This window comes from Gobio gobio (assembly GCF_949357685.1).
Source record: "Gobio gobio genome assembly, chromosome: 15".
In the NCBI taxonomy this organism is placed as follows: domain Eukaryota; kingdom Metazoa; phylum Chordata; class Actinopteri; order Cypriniformes; family Gobionidae; genus Gobio; species Gobio gobio.
Genome location: NC_137108.1, coordinates 36,986,656 through 37,002,717, shown reverse-complemented (window position 1 = coordinate 37,002,717; position 16,062 = coordinate 36,986,656). Strand labels below are relative to the sequence as shown.

At 36.7% G+C, this 16,062-nt stretch overlaps 1 protein-coding gene across 1 annotated transcript in view; it reads left to right on the top strand.

Moving 5' to 3' along the window:
* tsnare1 (T-SNARE Domain Containing 1) overlaps nucleotides 1–16,062 on the top strand; it is a 211,620-nt gene that overhangs the window by 193,853 nt on the left and 1,705 nt on the right. The window lies entirely within an intron of this gene.

Here is a 16,062-nt window from a genome sequence, read left to right as displayed (position 1 = left end):
GATATGATGAAGTTGCACGGTTAGTTCGACTCCATCATGGTCCAGGTCCAAGTTGCACATGGCTTTAGGTGTTGGGCCTGCAACCGTGTGGTCAGACCGGGTTTCCGTAGCAGGAAGAGCACTGATGGTTTCTCAGTACAGTGATGGCGAAGTTGCATTTTCCTTCCGAGAATGAGAAAATTTCAGACTCTGTTGGAAGAGTTTTCTCTCTCGGCACAGAGAGTAAAGACATAACAGGCTGTGGATGAGGCCTGCCGGCGCCCATGGGCCCCGGTGGGGTCCCCCACACACATCAACCAGCAAGAGCAGCAGAAGAAGGAAGAAGAGAGTGAGAGATCTGTGCGAGGGCCTTTTCCTCTGAAGATGGCCTCTCCTCCTAGGGGTCAGTGAGCCAGTCGTACTTAGGCTTTCGGAGGGAAAGTTTTACAATCCTTTGTCTCAAGCAGATCGTTTGCATATGTAACTGGATTGCAGTGTTGGGGTAGTTACTCAAAAAAAGTAATTAGTTACTAGTTACATCTGTAAATTGTAATGAGATTACTTTACTAGTTACTGTATTTGAAAAGTAACTTCACTACTTATTACTTTACTTTCCCATTTCTTAATTTACCGTGTAGATACATGGACAAATATCATATGGCTCTATGCAGTGTTTCCCCAAACAAACAAAAAGGACTACTGTCAAATAAAGATAAAGAAAATAATAAGAACAAATGATTTAAATACAAGCAGCAGCACAAATAAATACTATTGAGCAAAGACACTAATAAAATAAACAATGCTTTTCAGGTTTTTCAGGTACGTCTAACATTAGTTTTCAGGTACAGAAATTGATCAAATGTAAAATAACATTGCATATTTGTCTGTATAAATTAAAGATTAATCCTTTTTAAATTTACAAAATCTATTCAATCAAGAGCAGTGAGTGATGTCCTTGTCTTTTGTTGTTTGACATTAAACAGACAGCAGTAAAGACTACTGCCCCTTTAAGACCTAATCCTACTGCCCCTTTAAGACCTAATCCTGGACCTAATGCTCGGATATGCGTCGTTTTAAGACATATACAGACTATGTCTGCTAGGATACTCATCAAGATGGGCATGTTGACATAGTTTTTGTGTGAGTTTGTCCGTTCAAGAGCAAAACTTGAAAGAGAACTCAATATTTGCGCACTGTGAGACGTGTGCGCGCTTTCGGATGAGTGCACAGACACAAAATCTTCTCACAGCGCGCGTGACTTCTCATTTGTGATGACGGCGAAAATGAGTGGTCTTATTCAAACATACGGCAGTACTCGCATGAATTGAACAAAGTTTACAAAGAGAGAATTTGAAGGACTTTTACACGGCACCCCTGCTCTTGTCAGACGGCACCTCGGTTGGGAAACACTGCTCTATGACAATGGTGCACGCAGCACTTAAACATATCAGATCTTTACACACAGGCAAACACGGCTTGAGGAACGCAGGAAAGCGCGTTCCTATAGTCTAGTAAAGTAGTGTAGTTACCAATATTTTTAGTGTAATGCGTTACTTTACTTCGTTACCCAAAAAAGTAATATCGTTACTGTAATCCGTTATTTTGTAACTCGTTACCCCCAACACTGCTGGATTGGTTGCTGATGAAGAAACTATTATAGATTCTTGTGTTACTAATATGTTGCAAAGGTATCAACATATTATATACACAATCATTCAGATCTTCAAAGTACAACTCCGTAGACACCAAACATGGTATATCTGAGGTGACATTAACTGCGGGTTCTATCATAAAACATGCATTAAAAATACCCCCAGGTTCTGAATACCCCAGAGTGAGTTTTGAAGATTATTTGTTAAGTATAACAAATAATTGTGTCTAAATGAGCCCATTTTCTTTAAAAAATACAAGATTTGGTCTTCAAAAATACTTCTTCCAAAAGGTACATCTTTAAAAGTTGTTTTATATTTGGAACAATACGGTACACACAAAATAATGTCAAAATGCCAGTCTTGGTGAGTATTCACGTAGGTTTTAAGGGAATGAAGCAGTTGAGAAAGAAAACGCACGTGTAACAGTATAATGGCATCCGGTCTTGAAGTGACAGCAGCCTAATATACCTGCTGCCAAATTATGAGAAAATATTAAAAGATATCTATATGGCAGTCTTTCCTCATGGTATTGGTGTCAAAATTGTGGCCAGTGAAAATGAGTGTCTAGTAACTTTGGAAAACCGCTAGCTACAGTGGCTGCAGAGCAAAAAAGTTAATGTCAAGCCCTGTATATAACCATCTGGTTCTGAGAAAGATCAATCTGCAACATTATAGTGGAAAATTCAGTGTGTAGCTAGTTCAACCTCGAAGTTGTCTATGGTTTCACTTTTTGTTCAGTTTTTGTTTTTTTTATCTGACATTGAACAAGTTGCTCTCAGCTGTTATCTTTTTTCCTCTTCTTGACTAGTTTTTTCTTCTTCTTTCTTAATTGTATTTTTACTTTTCATGTTTTCAGGAGAGTTTGAATTTCTTTTTTTAATAATACCATAACATTTTCATGCTACACACATCCAACTCCAGTTTGAGTTTTTAGGATCAACTGAGGCATCGAAGCTTATGTGCAGCTTGTCATTCTCTCTGAACTGCTAGCAGGGCTGAAGCAGAATTTCAAGCACCTTTTTTCGCTGATAAATATTAAAGAATTAATGCTCAGGAAACATTTTTATATTTAGCCGCTAAAGCTGATTTAGCCTCAGTGAAACAGAGCAGACAGGTTCCTGCAGAAAGAGGCTTATTCAAATGAAAAAGCTAAGTTGACAACACTGAGCTGGTATTCACCATGATGAGACATTGCAAAGATGAAAGAAAGAAATCCGAGAGAGGCACGGAGAGAGCGAGAGAATATTCAAGGGTGCATAGAGTACTAAACATCAGACCCTCTAACAGTGAACATCTGACATAACATAGTTCTATACATGTTGTTCTGTCATCATATTGTATACACTGTTCACTAATGCATTTAATATTAGTTATAATACTTAATATAGTATTAAATGCATTAGAGATGTTTTATCAGAAGCTAAATACATTACTATTACTACTGTCAAATTCTGATGTAAAAAAACTTTAAACTGACATGCAAGATTGAGAATTTTTAGCTGTTTTGCAATGTTAACTGATGTTCAGAATTGCTTTAATAAATGAATGTATGCAAGTAAATGACACTATTATTTTATTTATTATGAGTCATGTTTAGATATTTTCCATTTTCATGTTAATACCATCAGTTAAAGTTTTTGTAATTTTGTTGCTTTATTTTACAATACGTGCACTTACAGTGTACTTACCTAATTAAGTATTGGGTAATATAAGATAACTACCTGGGTTAAGATTAGGTTAAGGGGTAGGTTCAGGGTTAGTAGTTATTACCCAGTTATTGCAATTACTATAATAAGTACATAGTATGTACATGGGGAACAGGACTGTAAAATAAAATGTTACCGTTTTTTTTACAATAACAATTTTTTTGTTGTTTATTTTGTCCAAAGAAACATAGTACACTTGTTGAAGGAAGGTTTCCATCAGAACAGCCTGGCTGTTCCCACTCATCCTGGAAAACCTTTTTTCCAAATTGATGACAAATTTTCCAGTCCTGGAAAACACATGGAAAATTAGAGAAAGTGTAAAATGTCCTGCAAATAATTTTTTAAAAAGCTATTTGGTTTTTCTTCAGCCGAGTACGAGTTAATCACTGGCCCAAACAATTACAGTTGCAGAAAGTGCGATGTTCAGGAATGCCGAGTTTTTACACGTGAGAGTTGTATTTTGAATGCTGTTTTTTACACTTGTGTTGCCACTTGCAGCGGTTTAAATTGAGTATTGCGAGATATAAACTCGTAATTGTGTTATAAAGTCAGAATTGTGTCATATAAACTCGCAGTTGTGTAATTAAGTAATAATTGTGAGATATAAACTCACTGTTGTGTGTTATAAAGTCAGAATTGTGTCATATAAACTCGCAGTTGTGTTATGAAGTCAGAATTGTGAGATATAAACTCACTGTTGTGTGTTATAAAGTCAGAATTGCGTGATATAAACTCGCAATTGTGTTATAAAGTCAGAATTGCGAGATATAAACTCGTAATTGTGTTATAAAGTCAGAATTGTGTCATATAAACTCGCAGTTGTGTGTTATAAAGTCAGAATTGTGAGATATAAACTCACTGTGGTGTGTGTTATAAAATCAGAACTGCGTGATATAAACTCGCAATTGTGTTATAGGCAGAATTGTAAGTTATAAACTCGAAATTGTGTTATAAAGTCAGAATTGCGTGATATAAACTCGCAATTGTGTTATAAAGTCAGAATTGTGTAATATAAACTCGCAGTTGTGTGTTATAAAGTCCAATTCTGAAGATTTAAAAAAAAAAAAAAATTCAGAATTGCGAGTTTATATCTCAAAATTACGACTTTAAAACTCGCAATTGCGAGAAAAAGTAAGAATGGCGAGATAAAAAGTCACAGTTACTTTTTCTTTTCTTTTCATTCTGTAGCGGAAACAAGCTTCCATAGTCATAATGTATGATTAAGAGCTCATATTAAAAGACTTAGAGAGCAATATTTGGCATGATCCTTGTCTTTTATTCCTGTCGTGGTAAAATTTAAAATGCCCTGCAAAATGATCGATGAAAAAGAGTGGGAACCCTGCCTGGGGTTTCTCGAGGGTAAAATGCCAATAGAGAACTCAGCAACTTGATTAGCCTGCAGCCAGTTGCAACAAACACCTTAAGTTAAGAAAACCCATAGTGATAACTTCACCTACAGTTATAAAATAGAATTTTCTAAGCTTAAGGGGTTTGTTGCAATCTTTAACCGCCCCACAACCACATTAGTGAAGGTCATTTTCTACTTGCTACTAGCCAGTAGCAGCCGTCAGAAATGAAAGACAGTTTTTGCACCCGCATTTGGAGTTAGCATAGTGCACTAGTCCTAGTATATTTAATCCACGTCCATGAACAAGTGTGACGATAATCCCTCTGTATGGACTAAAATCCTCTTAGGCAAAGCTTTGTGGGTAAACTTGCCTGATGCAAATTCTAAACCCCATTAGCTTTGAGGAACTAGTCATCTGCATTGAGATTAATGGCAGTGCGACTACTTAATTTAATAGGGTTATTTCACTGCTTCCGGCCAAGAATAAACAACAAACTTAATGCAAGACATTACTCACTTTCTCCACTGACTGATAGAAGTTTCTGAGTTCACTTTTGACTGAGGTTTGTTGTCGCTCTGTTTTTATGCTCTACTTATACCTTTTGTCCCCTCTCTTTCTTTAGAATCAGCCAGAGATCTGTAAGTGACAGTTATTTTCCAAGGGGAAAAAAGCAATCTGATAGAACCTGTTATGTAAAGTGTATTTAAAATGTTTTTATATTGATTTCACCGGCATGAATAGTAAGAGGGGAAACAAGAGTAAGAAAAGGTTTAACAAACTGTGTTTCCAACCTGCAAAAAACCTGCTCTTTTCTCTGCACTGAAGTGATTTTGTGAAATTAGGGGATATGGATTTGCAGCCGCTATTAGGATAAATGCTGAGTGAGAAATGTTATGTGCAATTTTCCATTACAGGGTGAAAAATGAAAATCCTTATTTATCTATTTTTTAGTGCTGTCAGCTCACTCTGAACTTTACTCATGGGGATTACCGACAAACTCTCCGGGTGAGAGACAGGCGCTGAAGCTCCCATGTGAGAAACAGATGTGCGGCGGAGGTATTATAAGTTTGCAGAGTCCCAAACCTAAATGTTAGTAGCTTATAGAAGGAAACAGAGAGATAGAGAGGACATCTCTCTGAAATGGAAGATGACAGAAACCACACTTGTCTTTTTTTGGGGATATGCTTCTCCAGGTGTCACAATGAGACAGCCCCCTCCCGGCTTCAGCTGCTGGCTGGTGTCTCCAGGAAGAGCTGAGATTACCTAAAGCTGATTGGTCACCTTAATGTGCTAGACACCACATTAAAAAGACTTAAAAAGGGCCATTATAGCCGAATAATCAGCACAGAGTCATCGAATCCATGCCGCTGGGGGGACTGCATGCACAGAACGATTTGAAAAAGATTTTATAGTGTTGTCAGTGCCTAGAAAATAACTAAGACACTTCCTTTAGAACAATGCACATTGAAATTGTAACATTTAGATATGAGTATAGCATGCAAATATCTATATATGAATGTAACATGCACAATAACATGACGATGATGCACCATCCAAAATATAATTAGGAGAAATCTTGTGAAGATTAAAATAATTTATTAAAAATATAAAATAATGTTTTTGGAAAGCGTCACTTATGCTCATCAAGGCTGCATTTATTTGTGCAAAAACCGATATATTATAAACTAAATATGTTGATATATTTTAAAATGTAATTTATTCCTGTGATGGCACAGCTGAATTTTCAGCATCATTACTCCAGTCTTCAGTGTCACATGATCCTTCAGATATCTTTCTGATTTGGCGATTTGCTGCTTAAAGGAACTTTTTTTGAAAATAGACTCATTTTACAAGTCCCCTAGAGTTAAATAGTTGAGTTTTACCGTTTTTCAATCCACTCAGCCGATCTTTGTATCTGGCGGTAGCACTTTTAGCATAGCTTAGCATACATCATTGATTCTTATCAGTCCATTAGCATCTCATTCAAAAAATGACCAAAGACACTTTCAATATTTTTCCTATTCAAAATGTGGCTCTTCTACAGTTACATCGTGTGCTAAGACCAACTGAAAATTAAAAGTTGCGATTTTCTACACCTATATGGCTAGGAACTACTTTCTCATTCCTGCGTAATAGTCGCGGATCTTCACGGCCGTACCATGACTGCAGTGGCGCAATGATATTACAGCGCCTGAAAGTAGCCCCCAGATAGTAACTTTCAATGTGACCGGCACTAAGTTCGTGTAGTTGCAGAGAAAGTTTCAGGCTTGCAGCCGACAAATTGTGTTGTGGATTTACCTGTGTGATTAGCTATGGTTCTGTATGTTGTAAAGGGCTGTGATAGTAAGTCGAAAGTGTATACTACCACCATGTTTCACAGAATACCAACAAATTATTGCGCCACTGCAGCCATGGTACAGCCGCGAAGATCCGCGACTATTACGCAGGAATGAGAAAGTAGTTCCTAGCCATATAGGTGTAGAAAATCGCAACTTTTAATTTTCAGTTTGTCTTAGCACATGATGTAACTGCATGTAGAAGAGTCAAATTTTAAATAGGAAAAATATTGAAAGTGTCTTTGGTCATTTTTTGAATGAGATGCTAATGGACTGTTTAGAATCAATGATGTATGCTAAGCTATGCTAAAAGTGCTACCGCCAGATACAAAGATCGGCTGAATGGATTCAAAAACGGTAAAACTCAACTATTTAACTCTAGGTGACTTGTAAAGTGAGCCTATTTTCAAAAAAAGTGGAGTGTTCCTTTAATTATAATAAATTATTATTGGTGCTCAAATAATAACTATGGTTTTTATTATGGTTCTTATTAGTCACACATCAACCATCAAAAAGCATTCAAAATATGCTGATTTGCTGCTCAAGAAACATTATTATCAATGTTGTCAATTTGACTTATTTTTGTGGATACCGTGATACACTACCATTCAAATATTTAGGGTAAGTAAGAAAAAGAAATACTTTTATTCACAGAGGACACAATAAATAGATAAATAGATCAAAAGTGACTGTAAACACATTTAGAATGTTACAAAAGATTTCTAGTATTTCAAATAAATGCTTTTGACCTTTCTTTTCATCAAAGAATCCTGACAATATCCAGTTTCCACAAAAATATTAAGCAGCAAAATTAAATAATTGATAATAATAAGAAATGTTTCTTGAGCATTTGATTAGATTGTGTGATACTGAAGACTGAAGCTTTGCCATCATAGAAATATATTACATTTTAAAATATTAAAATAGAAAACGTCTCGGTTACGTAGGGTAACCCTCGTTCCCTGAAGGAGGAAATGGAGAAGTACGTTGAATGTGACCGACTGAAAGGGAACAGTTATTTTAATAATACTATTTCACAATATTATGTTTTTTATTACATTTTGATAAAATAAGTGCAGCCTTGGTGCATAGATGACACTACTTTCACAAACAAAGAAAACCTCATATGCTTTTAAGGATTTTTCAATAGGGCAAGTGGGCAGGTTGACAGGAAGATGGTTGACTGACTCTCAGATAGCTTGTCTGTTCAATGTTGGAGGTGTAAAAGCTTATGCACTTAGTGAGTAGACTTGGTGTGTCCAAAAGTGTGTTTGCCTTGTATGCAGGCAACTGGACTAGAATGAAGTTCCAAACAGCTTTCTGCCTTCAACTCATACAGAGTACTCGCTCTGCTTCTGTGCAGGTGCTGAGGTACCATTTAATTCCCTCTCTGACAATCAATACTTTGGCTGTGAAGAGTGCTTGGCTTTGATTGATATGTGCTATCGGGAGAAGGCATCTGGATGTGGACTGGAAATGGGGCGAGACGGATGCTTTCGGAGTGCAGGGGCCCATCTGTCCACATTGATTTGCCCTGAATAACGTCTGACTACTAAATCTTAGAACTCTTGGATTGGGAAAAATAGAGCAGAAAACCCTTCTTATCCAGATCTGGAGTTTAATTTGTCATATGAAGGTTTTGACATTCCCAACAGCTGTTTTCATCTGTTCATCTGCAATTTCTTTTTAAAACATGAACATGTTGGAGCAGCAGACTTGTGGTTAGTGTTCTGATACATGCAGCTGTCGTGTTCACACAGATAACACATTTGAGAATGGCATGCGATATTTCCTTATATACTTCCACATCTTTTCTAAAGGGGATCATCTTTCCTATTATGGCCCTTTTTACAAGATGTAATATAATTCTCAAGTGTCCCTAGAATGTGTCTGTGAAGTTTCAGTACAGTCCAGTCCAGTGAGTATTAAACAGTTCTTTCACATGTTATTGCGCTTAAACTGTTAAATACACACAAGGTTATGTCAAAAACACACAAAGATCATATTAACGCAGTCGCTTATGTACGTGAACGTAAACAGCAGGGAAATAAATGTATATTAGATCTGTGTATTAAAGTGAACGCAGTGTAATATACAATACCTACTGCTATATATGCTGTAAATATGAATCAAACTATATTTAAGTGTTGTAATGAATGAATTTTATTTCTCTACAATCATTCAGAAATAAGCTTTTAAATAAACTTTTTAAGGTCATGAGAAAAAGAAAAATGTGTCTAATAATGTTTTAGTCCAATTCATTCATTTGTTCATGGCAAAGTGTATGGTTTTCTACTCTGATAGTAATATAAAATGTTTCTTTAGCAGCAAATCATCATATTAGAATGATTTCTGAAGGATCATGTGACACTGAAGACTGTAAAATTCACAGGAATAAGTTACATTTGAAAATATATTACAATATATATATATTTTTTTTTCTTTTCATTTTTAAATATTTTGATCAAATATATGCAACCTTCTCAAAGAATTTTCTCAAAAATCCTACTGACTCCAAACTTTTGAATGGTAGTGTATACTAATTTAATATACTATATTGTTTTGATTAAAATCATGCAAATATAAAGGCAATATATTTTGCCCCAAGCCTGGCAAATGTTTGATATACAAAAATGTGTCATAAGCAAATACTTCTTAAATAACATTTAAGTGCACACTTATTTGAAATAACCACATCAGCAAATGTTGAGCCAATTTCTTAATCACTTTTGAGATTTCATAACCTCCTAACCAAGTATTTTATACTCCTGTAATATTCTGATTTTAGGGCAGTACTTCCTACATCTTAGAGCTAAATTGTAAATGCAGGCATATTTCCCAAATCAATCTCAGTTATATGACGCTCGCCGTAACCCTCAAACCAGTCACTGTGTACCAAATTAAACATATTTGCAAGAAATATATCACTTTCCAATTATATAAAACAATTACACATATTCTGCATCTCTCTTTGGCAACAGTTTTAATTGCATATTTTGTATTGTTTTGATATTTCTTCTTTTGTGATCCATAGAAGTCATACAGGTTAGGAATGATATGATAAAGTAAAGGATGACACAATATTGATCCCTAAAGAGAATGATCCCTAAAAAATCTGTTTGTGCATGTATATGATTTGAAAAGTTACAAAGTCTCCCACAAAGAGATTTATCTAACAGAGAAGACTGATCCAGACCTGACTAAAACGCCTTGATCCAGATATTACTTCCTAAAACGTCCACATCACAAAATGTGAAATATTAGCCTAATGCCCATCCAAAGGCATACACAAAAAAGGCAAGGTTTCAGTGAATTGCAGTGTTCTCGTCATCTCGCAGAGATGCTGTGTGTTTGGATGCGAAAACAAATCCCCTTTGTTAGGAATCAGTGGTTAAGATTTATTTATAAAGCTGTAGTTTGCTTATGCACAGCACATTTTAAAGAGGACATCTTTCTGAACCTGGGATAGTACAACGCTGGTTCTATACAAAGACCATGTACTTACCACTGTGGGATAATATAGTGAAACTACAGAGCAATGTAAAACTGAAGTCATGCTTGCAAAGTTGGTTCTGATCGATTGGCTTGATCATCCGCATTTTCAGAATCCAACTCGAACTGATACGATAAAACCGATGACATTATTAAAGAAATAGTTCGCCCAAAGCCTGTATGAATTTCTTTATTCTGCTGAACAAGATATTTAGAAGAATGTCAGTAACCAAACAGTTGATGGACTCCATTGACTTCCATAGTATTTTAAATTTTTTTGGCAACATGTTAGTTTGACGCGGTTACACGTTACTACATGTAATAATAACAGTAAATTATCCATAATTAGTAACTAACCCTAAACCAAACACTAACTGTACTTATATAGTAAGTACATGTAGTTAATTACTTCTTTGAGTAGGTACAATGTAACTACATCATCTTAAAATAAAGTGTAAAACATTTTTCTCCATACTATGGAATTCAATGGTGCCCATCAACTGTTTGGTTACCCATATTCTTCTAAATATCTTCTTTTGTGTTCAGCAGAAGAAAGAACTTCAAACAGGTTTGGAACAACTTGAGGGTTAGTAAATGATGACAAAATTTTTGGGTGAACTATCCCTTTAACGGTGTGTTTATTGCTTTAAAGCTGAAGCTTGCAATTATGGTAAGGGGTATTACATTTCCGACACACTTGACGTGTTTGGCCAATCACAATGCACTGGGTCTGCTGGCCAATCAGAGCACACTTTTCGTAAGGAGGGGAAGAACTCAGTGAGTTTTCACACCTATAGATCATTTGATTTGTTCCGAAACACTTAATTTGCTACAATGTTGAATGTTCTACTTGGTTCGGTTCACTTTCACAAGGCAACCTTTCAGAGTGTACCAAAATCTGTTCACGCAAGTTTGCCGTGTTAACATATGCCTAAATGAACCGAAACAAGGGAGAAAACGCACCAGGTTCTGAAACAAACGCTCAGGTTTGAAAACACCCTCAGACAGACTGCAATAATGTACAGAGTGATGTGTGGAAAATAATGTTGTTGTAATGTAGACTATTCTAATCTATTGTATTCTGTCCTATACCCAATAAACAAAATTAGTAACTTTTAAAATAGCATCATATGACCCCTTTAAAGGCACAATATGTAAGATTTTTGGATTCAAATATCCAAAAACCACTAGAACAATTTTATATATGTTGTTGACTTGTGTACTTACAAGTACTTGACTTGTGTCCCAAATGTTTCCAAGAATGTTTAAATAAAAAAAAGAAGCAATTTAACCAGGACACGGACAGCATACCCGCGTTACCCTCGATTTCTGGTTTTATTTTGTAGAAACCATGGAAACACCAAAGACGCTTTAATATATTATGTGTTTTATTAGACAGGTGAGCAACTGTTTGGATACATAGACAGAAAACTAATCTTTGTTACATAGCTCAACACAGTTAGTCTTATTGTTTAAATCTGGTTTTCTTGATTTACCGCGAGTAACATGTTTTACCGTGCCTAATATCGGTCTAGCTTACTACAGTGTGCAACAAGTGTCTCATAGTAGTCGCCGAGCAAACGCACAGAGTTGCATTAAAACATAACTTTCAACACACTCAAATAATTTAATAATAATCAAATAATCTAATACACGACCTGAAGAAGCGAGAGCGGTCATCTGCGGCATAATAAAAGCTCTGTGAAATCAAGGCCAAGCAACCTCTAGCGGAGAAATATTACATATTGTGGCTTTAAGTATTTTATTTTATTTTGAAATATATTTTGAAATTTCTTATATGCAAAATGTTTAAATGATGGTGCTCAAATGACCTCAAATTCAGTCTTTGCACATGATAACCTCATGGATTAGGGCAGTTTTGCAGTGCATAGCGACAGATGGGACCTTTACCCTGGGAGCTTTGGCCTCATATACCTCATATACTATTGCTCTGTTTTGCCAGTTTATGTGCTTATGTTTAGAAGATTCCTCATCACTTCAATTCTATCTCATAAGCCTGTGAGTTGGTTTAGAGACTCTCTAGCTCCCCTCTCATGTCATTTTCAGTCAGAGTATGATGCTGGTATAATGGGTATAGTGGCACAGTTGGCACGGAGGAAGAGACTTGTGAGCTCGGTGGCTGGGGGAGATCCTCCCCGCGGTGGCTGTGAAGCAGCCTTTGATGTGGACGTACCCAGCAGAGCGAGCTTCTTGGCCAGAGAGACAGCCTGGGTGGAGGTTGCCCTCTGATCTCTGTCACTTCAAAGCAGGTGTTCCTTCTTTCTCAGTTCTCCATCCTTTCATCCTTTTACCCCTTTACCATTCCCCTCACTTACTGGCTCGCACTCCCGCTCTGTCTCTCATCGTCTCAGCCAAGATTCCCACACAGTGGCGACAATGACATCAGAACTGATGGATGTTTCTGAGACCTTTTTGTTAGACGCTCACATAATGCTCATCTGTCATTTCTCTCTCTGCCTCGCCTTCTTGTTATTTTTTCCTGATTCACACACACACACACACACACACACACACACACACGCACACACACACGCACACACACACACACACACACACGCACGCACACACGCACGCACACACACACACACACGCGCACACACACACACACACACACACACACACACACACACACACACACACACACACACACACACACACACACACACACACACACACACACACACACACACACACACACACACACACACACACACACACACACACACACACACACACACACACACACACACACACACACACACACACACACACACACACACACACACACACACACACACACACACACACACACACACACACACACACACACACACACACACACACACACACACACACACACACACACACACACACACACACACACACACACACACACACACACACACACACACACACACACACATATAAACACATTAAAAACCTCCTCCTCCTCCTCTATTTGGCAGAATAATCATTTGACATTTATTTTGTTGTTGTTCTCAATATTACTGGAATTCATACGAGATGCTTAGTCACACATATCTGACTGTTTTAAAAACAACATATCAAATCACAAAATATGGCAGTAACAATTATGAGTACACAAACATTTATGTGGCATTCAAATAGTGTGTATATTGTAAAGGGAATTGGACTGAATAGGAAAGTCTCTCATGGTGAAATGCATGTATATCTCACAAATGCATTCACCTCACCTCAACTTAAAAGGTATTGCTCACCCAAAAATGATCTGCTCACCCGTATATTATATATATATATATATTTAAAAAAAACAATATATTTAACAATATTTCACAACATTACTATTTTCAATGTATTGTTCATCAAATAAATTGCAAATGTGAATTGCAAATTGAAATCCATTTTTCTTTAGAAAACATTTGCATACCTGAATGAAAGCATGCATAAATGCTTCAATGCAGAATACATGTATTTAGTGTACACGTTTAAAAACAATAATTTAAGATGTAGAATGGGTTTCATTCTGCATTGAAGAATTCATGTCTTGCTTTCATTTAGGTATGGATACTTTTTCTAAAGAAAAATTGTTTAAATTTCCAATTGCAATTCACAATGTTTTTTTTACATGCCACTTCTTGTGAAAATGCATTTATTCTGTGCCTCTTTTTTTCTCTTTTATTGGCCTTGTTTTCTTAATCTGTTCTTGTGACAGTCCTCATAGATTTTCTTTTGTTCTGTTGTTATCTGCGTTTATATTTGTGTGTGCACGGATTAGAAGCCACATGGGTGGAGAGGTTAAAGCAGGTAAAGAAGCACATCAAAAGGCTGCAGTGCCCTTCACTCTTATTTTTTCGGCCCGTTCTGAGTCCTCCGTGTGTCAGCGCTGGTCTCAGATCAGCCCTACAGACCCAGACGGGCAGAGACAGGTCATTTAAGATCAGACTTACTGTTCAGACCCTGGTGACGTGACCTGGAAGCCTTAGGCACAGTAGGTGAATTGAGTCTGAGAGAGAAGAAAGACAGAGATGAAGGCCGATGAAATGGAAAGAACTGTAAAAGATGTGGGGTGTAAATACAGGTAATTGTGCAGACAGTGGCAAGTGCTTAGCAACATTTTCAAGTAGAGTGACTGGCTGGTCTCATAACAAGTTATGTAAAAGCTGATTCCTTCATTTTGGTCAGTTGCATACAGAATTGTTCACATTCTACAGCATAGATGGAAAGATCCTTTTGATCTTTCATTTAAAAAAAAATCACAAATTTTCTAACCTTTTATTGAAGTAAAACAATTGAAACTGATGAGTTTGGAGAACACCTGACAAGAGATCAGAGACCTTTTCTTCATACAGAATCTCTCCAGATCCTTCAGATTCCTAGCTCCATGTTGGTGCTTCTTTTCAGTTCACCCCACTCATTTTCTATAGGGTGTTTGTTTTTCAATCATTGTCCTGATGAAAGATCCAGCCACGGCCCGTGCGCAGTCAGGGGGTAAAAGCAGTCAGCTTTTGATTTTATATCTGTTGGTATTTGCTAGAGTCCATGATACTGTGTATCTGAACAAGATGTCCAGGACCTCCAGAAAAAACAATTCCCATAATAAAGAAAAATTAACATTAAAGATCAGCAGTATATTTAACCGTGTGCATGGGGTACTTTTTATCCTTGTCAACACCTAACTCATCTGGTGGGTTTGCTGCCAAAAAACTCTTTTTTTAGTTTCATCTGACTACAGAACTAAGTCCATTTTGAGGTTACAGTCATGTCTGACAACTGAATATTCTGGAGTTTGTTTTTGGATGAGCGAGGAGGATGTTTTTGTGGTGATGTAGGTGATGTTTGCAAAATATTTTTTAGGTTTCTGACCCCAAGACTCAACTAATTTCTGCAATTCTCCAGCTGTGATCCTTGGAGAGTCTTTGGCCACTCAAACTCTCCTCCTCACCGTGTATTAGGACGATATAGACACATGTCCTCTTCCAGGCAGATTTGTAACTTTAGTTGATTGGAACTACTTAATTATTGCCCTGATGGTGGCAATGGGGATTTTCAATGCTTTAGCTATTTTCTCACAGGCACTTTCTATTTTGTGAAGCTCAACAATCTTTTGCTGCACATCAGAACTATATTCTTTGGTTTTACTCATGACTCATGATGGTGATGAATGATTAAGGGAATCTGGCCTTTGTGTTTCCTGATATTGATATTGATGGCTGGACAATTTCATGCTCCTAATCACCCCCATGTGCTAAAAAAAACGTAAATATGAATAAGAATATACTTCAGAGATATTTTTCTCAAAAGAATTTCTAGGGGTGACGATAATTGTGGCTAACATGCATCGGAGAAAAACATTTATTTCATAATGTGAGTTTCCCCCTACTTTCAATTGTTTCACTTTAACGAAAGGTTAGAATTTTGAAAAAATAAAATTAAAGATCAAAAGGATAAACAAGGTGCCAATATTAGTGGAGGGCACTATATATATATACTTTTTTTTACTTTATCTTGCTGTAAATATTTTGATATTTTCACTGGAAAACAACAC